The following is a 6,000-nucleotide window of genomic DNA, read 5'->3' on the forward strand; positions in this document are numbered from 1 at the left end:
TGGGGTGGATACCGGTCAGCTGGGATGTTCAGATGTTTGTCACTGGAAAGACTTAAATCTATGTATATAAGGTACCATAATTGGTGTTACTTTTAGCTGAATGAATTATTATTTAATCTAAATAATACAAACTCAAGGTGAGGTGGGGCGAGCCAAACACAAGGAAAGCAGAAGGAGAACCTGAGAGGGAAGAAGAGGGCTAAGTCAACACCACGAAACCCAGGGGAAGGAACTGGAAGAGGGAGCATAGTGCTGGCTGTGAGGGGAGACTGCTTCCTCTGTAGCCCAGCACTCTTCTAACACGGAAAACAACCCTGTTCACCAGTCCTCATGGATTATACACACATACTTATTATACACACATACTTAACATTTTGGAAAATCTGGGGTTCAGATTATTCTGCCATTCTAAGAATCTCCCTGGCAAATGGATGGACCTGTAGGGCATCATCCTGAGTGAGGTAGCCCAATCACAAAAGAACTCACATGATATGTACTCACTGAAAAGTGGGTATTAGCCCAGAAACTTAGAATACCCAAGATATAAGAAACAAATTGCAAAACACGTGAAACTCAAGAAGAACGAAGACCAAAGTGTGGACACTTTGCTCCTTCTTAGAATTGGGAACAAAACACTTATGGAAGGAGTTATGGAGACAAAGTTTGGAGCTGAGACGAAAGGATGGACCATCTAGAGACTGCCATATCTGGGGCTCCATCCTATAATCGGCCTCCAAACGCTGATGCCATTGCATACACTAGCAAGATTTTGCTGAAAGGACCCAGATATAGCTGTCTCTTGTGAGGCTATGCCAGGGCCTAGCAAGCACAGAAGTGGATGCTCATAGTCAGCTATTGGATGGATCACAGGGCTCCCAATGGAGGAGCTAGAGAAAGTACCCAAGGAGCTTAAAGGGGTCTGCAACCCTATAGGTGGAACAACAATATGAACTAAACAGTACCCCCCAGAGCTCATGTCTCTAGCTGCATATGTATCAGAAGATGGCCTAGTCGGCCATCATTGGAAAGAGAGGTCCATTGGTCTTGCAAACTTTTTTATGCCTCAGTACAGGGGAATGACAGGGCCAAGAAGTGGGAGTGGGTGGGTAGGGGAGTGGGGGGGAGGGTATGGGGGACTTTTGGGGTAGCATTGGAAATGTAAATGAAGAAAATACCTAATAAAATTTTTTTTAAAAAAATTAAAAAAAAAAAGTCTCTTTGAGCGGAGGCTAATCTGAGCCACAAAGCTTCACAAATTGTTTCATGTTAGTGTCTGACAAGGATCATAGGTGGTAGCACAAAAACCCTGTGTGGAGAGCCTTTCCTTATTTTCTGTATTAATATAGAATTGCTATATTAAAAGTTCACTCCTCTGATATTGCTAGCTTCTAGAACCATACTGAACCATAGAGTATTCTCCTTTTAACTGAATTTTCTGCACCATACAAGATCAAACAGCAGCTTTGGTTTTGATGATTACCATTGAAAAGCTTTGTAAAATGTTTGTGTTGTCGAACTTTGTAGATACCAGACACACTGTACCTGTGCCCGTGTCTTGTTTCATTTTCTTCCCTTTGAGATAGAATCTTACTATGCAGTCACGATGGCCTTGGAGTCACAAGGTCCTCTGCCATATCCTCTGTGTGGTGGTTGGAACATGCTTGGCCCATGGGAAATGGCACTATTAGGAGGTGTGGCCTTGTTGGAGGGAGTGTGTCACTGTGTAGGCAGGCTCTGAGGACTCTTATTGCTCAAGTTCCACCCAGTACAGAAGAGAGCCTCTTCTGGCTGCCAGCAGAAGACAGTCTTCAGCTGCCTGCTTCCAGATCAAGATCTATAACTCTCAGCTCCTTCTCCAGCACCATGTCTGCCTGAATACTGCCATGCTTCCCACCATGATGATAGTGGACTGAACCTCTGAACCTGTAAGCCAGCCCCAATTAAACGTTTTTCTTTTATAAGAGTTGCCTTGGTCATAGCGTCTATTCACAGCAATGAAACCCCAACTAAGACACTCTGAACTGCATCTTTTGATCCTTAATTTATAGTAGTTTAAGAATATTTGTGTATATCTACAAAACAAAAAGTAAAAGTTGATCCTTGGATTACTTTCATCAGACCCCTGGATGTAACTTTTTGCATTGCAGGTGAGACACAAAGCCCTGGGGATTAAGAGAAATACTTACATGCATGCAATACCAACAGAGAGTCACAATAAGGCAAATTTTGCCCAAGTATAAAATGCCAACTACTTACCATCTTTTACAATGCAAGATCTCAAATAGTGGAGTTTAAAATAAAATACCAAACATAGAAATCAGATTTTAAACATAGTCACTATGACCTTTCCTCTCCTGACCTACACAAACAAGAGTCAAAAACTGGAATATGACTCAGCAGTAATCCCTTGCCCAGCAGGTGTGAGGTCTTAGTACAAGGGACAAAACTAAAGATTTACATTTACTCTATTTTATATACTTTAGTTAATTGTTGGACAGTGGGTATGGGGGAAAGAGGGAGTGGGAGAAAACCCCTGTCCTGCCAGAGTTCTGATGCTCTGGGCAGGTGGACACAGGAGGACTGCCATATGCTTTCCACATGGCCCTGGGTGGGTGTCTGGCTGTGGGAAGCCACTGGACCCCAGCTTGGTGAGGGGTGGACAAGAGCAGTCCTAGGTCTCTGGGCCTCATAGAGACCAGAGATAACAGGTTATCAGTCTTGGGCATCCCACACTGGACCCCTTGGAAGAGCTGAGAACAAATCTTGGCCCCCGGGGGCTGCGGGCTGAAGGGTGGAAAGGGCAGGAAGAGAGGGGGCACTGGGTGGTTCCCACATGGGCAAGAGTCCTTAGTCCAGTCCATGGCTGGAGCACAAGAAGGCCTTCTGGTGGGAGGTTAGACGTGGTTCTTTAGGGAAAAGCCTATCCCATCGTTCAAGCATGGCGGACCTTGATGAGCAGAGACAATCTATGGCTTTAGAGCTTTATTGTAGAAAGGTAGGGAGAAAGGAGAGAAGGTAGAAAGAGGAAGAAAGAGGCCAGCCATGGCCACATGGAGAGAGGGGGAAAGGGAGAGAGAGAGAAGGAGGTTTAGAGAGGAGAATAAGAAAGGTGAGAGCTAAAGAGAGTGAGGAAGGGCCTAGCAGCTCCTTTTATAGTGGGCTGGACTATCTTGCTGTTGCCAGGTAACTATGGGGAGCAAAGAAGGGGTACACTGGAAAGGCTGGAAGGAAGAAAGGGGAGGAAGAAATGATGCAATTTTAATTTCAAAAGATATTATAAATAAAAATAATTTCATGAGTATTATAAAATTTAATAATATTAAACACAGGTCTGACTTTGACTCTCCAATCTTCTTTATCTTATCTAGAAGGTATTTTTGGACTTTAAAATGTTATGTTACAATGTTGAATTCTATATTTATGACTTATTAATAAATATTAACTGTGGGGCTGTGATAGGCAGTCTATTTTGGTTGAATGAGGCTTGCTCCAGCAACCTAGTAGAAAACCCTACAAGGGGTGGAACAGCAAGCCACATTCCCAGAGACAGGTGTATGACACCACAGAGCACACAGACAATGTCCCAAGCTCCTGGCATTCTGGCTAGACTCCACCCCCACAGCTACCTGACTATGGCCAGGTATGCTCCTCCCCATAGTTACCTGGCCCTGAGTAGATGGCTAGGTTTCCAGTACCAGACATGGTTACTCTCTTGTTGATTGGGCTTTAAGTCCAATTAGAGTTATTGGTTACCACCAAGGTGTGTATGCCACTGTTGTATCCATAGGGTTATCATGCCTTGCTGGTGATTGTTGTAGTTTGTAGTTGAGTAGGACTGTTGATATGTTGATAGCTTCCCTCCCTTGGAAACTCACATGGAGCTTGCTGGTACCATGAAAGCTTGTCTTCGGGGAGAAGGATTTCAGGTCAGATCCAGCTCAGGTCCTCTGAGTCCTGTGTGTGAAGTCCATGGTGTCTTCAGCAATAGAAACGTAGTGTGAGCATGGAGTGTAAGCAACAAAGTGTGAGCACTGAGTGTGAACAATGGACTGTGAACAATGGAGTGTGAGCAACATAGTATGAGCATGGAGTGTGAGCAACGGACTGTGAACAATGGAGTGTGAACAATGGAGTGTGAGCATGGAGTGTGAGCAATGGAGTGTGAACATGGAGTGTGAGCATGGAGTATGAGCAACTGAGTTTGGGCAAGGAGCCTATAAAGGCCATTCTAATTTTAACCACCACAACTAGCATGCCCCTTGGTATGCTAATCGGCCCACAGACAGGCATTGGTCCCTTCTAGCAGTGATGAAGAAATAGCTCCATTAGTAGAGGGGAACGGGTCCCAGAATTTGGAAGAGTGGAATTTCCTTTGGACCTGACAAAACCATCGAGGAAGGTGAGCCTGTTCTCTGTCACCTCGCTCTTCCTTTTTTTTTCCAGGCCAGGACACCTCTGTCTCCCTTCCTTCTTCAAAGTCAGAGACAAGAGTGGATGGCGTTCATGTCCGTATGTGACTCTACTGGCAAATCCCCCAGAGACCTCCCCTCTGTGTGCATTCTTGTTGCTGGCCTTCAGGGGGCCTCTCAGAAATAACCAGTGCAATACCCCATAGACATCCCCACAGGCCAATCCAGACACACCTCCCCAAGGCTTTCCTCTCATATGACTCTGGCTGTGCACAGTGTCCTTTATCATCAATGACTGTCTTGTGGTTATTCTACCACTCTCAGCCCAGGAGTACCTCAAAAAGGTTTGTCCTCTTGGCTCCTTCTGGCCCTATTCTGACTGTTCTCATGGCCCTATGTCCTCAATTATTCTGGTTTCTTCTTCACACAGGTGCCAAAGCCTGTGGAAGTCCAGTGAGTTTCCTCTCAAAACTCAAGCACAGGACAGAGTGTGTAACCAGTAGGTAGATTGCTCGCTTAGCATACACAAAGCCCTGGGTTTGATCCCTGGTACTGCATAAACCAGACACTGGTGTAGCACACACTCATAAAACTAGCACATGTGAGGTGGACACAGGAAGAGCAGAAATCCAAGGCTGTCCTCAGCTACTCCTGACAAGGGAATGCTCTGTACATGTTCAGTCTTATATTTTTAACGTTTTTATTTGGAGTTAGTTGGACTATAGACATAGAATCTGAGGAGCCTGAAGTATCTGAACTACATATAGGTCCTTCTTCCCAAGGTCCACTCTGTTACTAAAATACCGAGAGACTTACGCAAATGCACCTTTGTATGTAGACTGCTGGAATCAGAGCAAAGTACAATCACCTCTTCAGTGACCTCACAGCAGGAGGAGCCTCACACAGGCACATAGTCAGCACTTTCTGCAACAGTTGCTTGGCGCTCTCCTTATTGTCCGCCTGCTCTGAACTCTTCATGGACTAATGAATGAATTAGCTAAGTCAATGAATACCACCAGCAAAGTTCTTTTCTTGAAAACAAAACAAAACAAAACAGAAGCCACCTTAAAATGGCTTAGAAACTCAGCCACTTTTAATTGTAAGCAACTAGAAGTGCAGCTTACATGAACTTTAAAATATAAGAAATGTCTGTTACATGGCTTTAAGAAAAGATTAATCCAAGTTTGCACCAAAAGTCCAATTTCTCTTTTCTTCTTTTACTTGGTGTCACGTAAGAATGAAAAGGGGACATCTCTTGGAAAGATTTTCTCAGCAGCTAGGTCAGCCAGCAACTGGTACCCGCTGCTGCACAGGGCTGTCAGGAGAGTATACTAACTGGCCCACATCCTGGCCTTCTCTAGAACCCAGGATTGAGGTCAGCTCTACCAAAAAGGTGTTCTTGAAAAGATGATCCTAGCAAGGGTGTGAACTCAAAGGATAGATAGCATCAGGATGTGGTGATGTGTTAGGGGCGTTCTGACTCGAGATGGAATGGAACTCGTAGAGAGTGCTCCACTGGCCATCTTGGCTTATGGGCTCCTTGCTTATTTCTTCTTTTTAGGCCTCTGCTTGTCTTCCTAAAGAGGAAATG

Source organism: Mus musculus, chromosome 3 (assembly GCF_000001635.26).
Source record: "Mus musculus strain C57BL/6J chromosome 3, GRCm38.p6 C57BL/6J".
NCBI classification, from domain to species: Eukaryota; Metazoa; Chordata; class Mammalia; order Rodentia; family Muridae; genus Mus; species Mus musculus.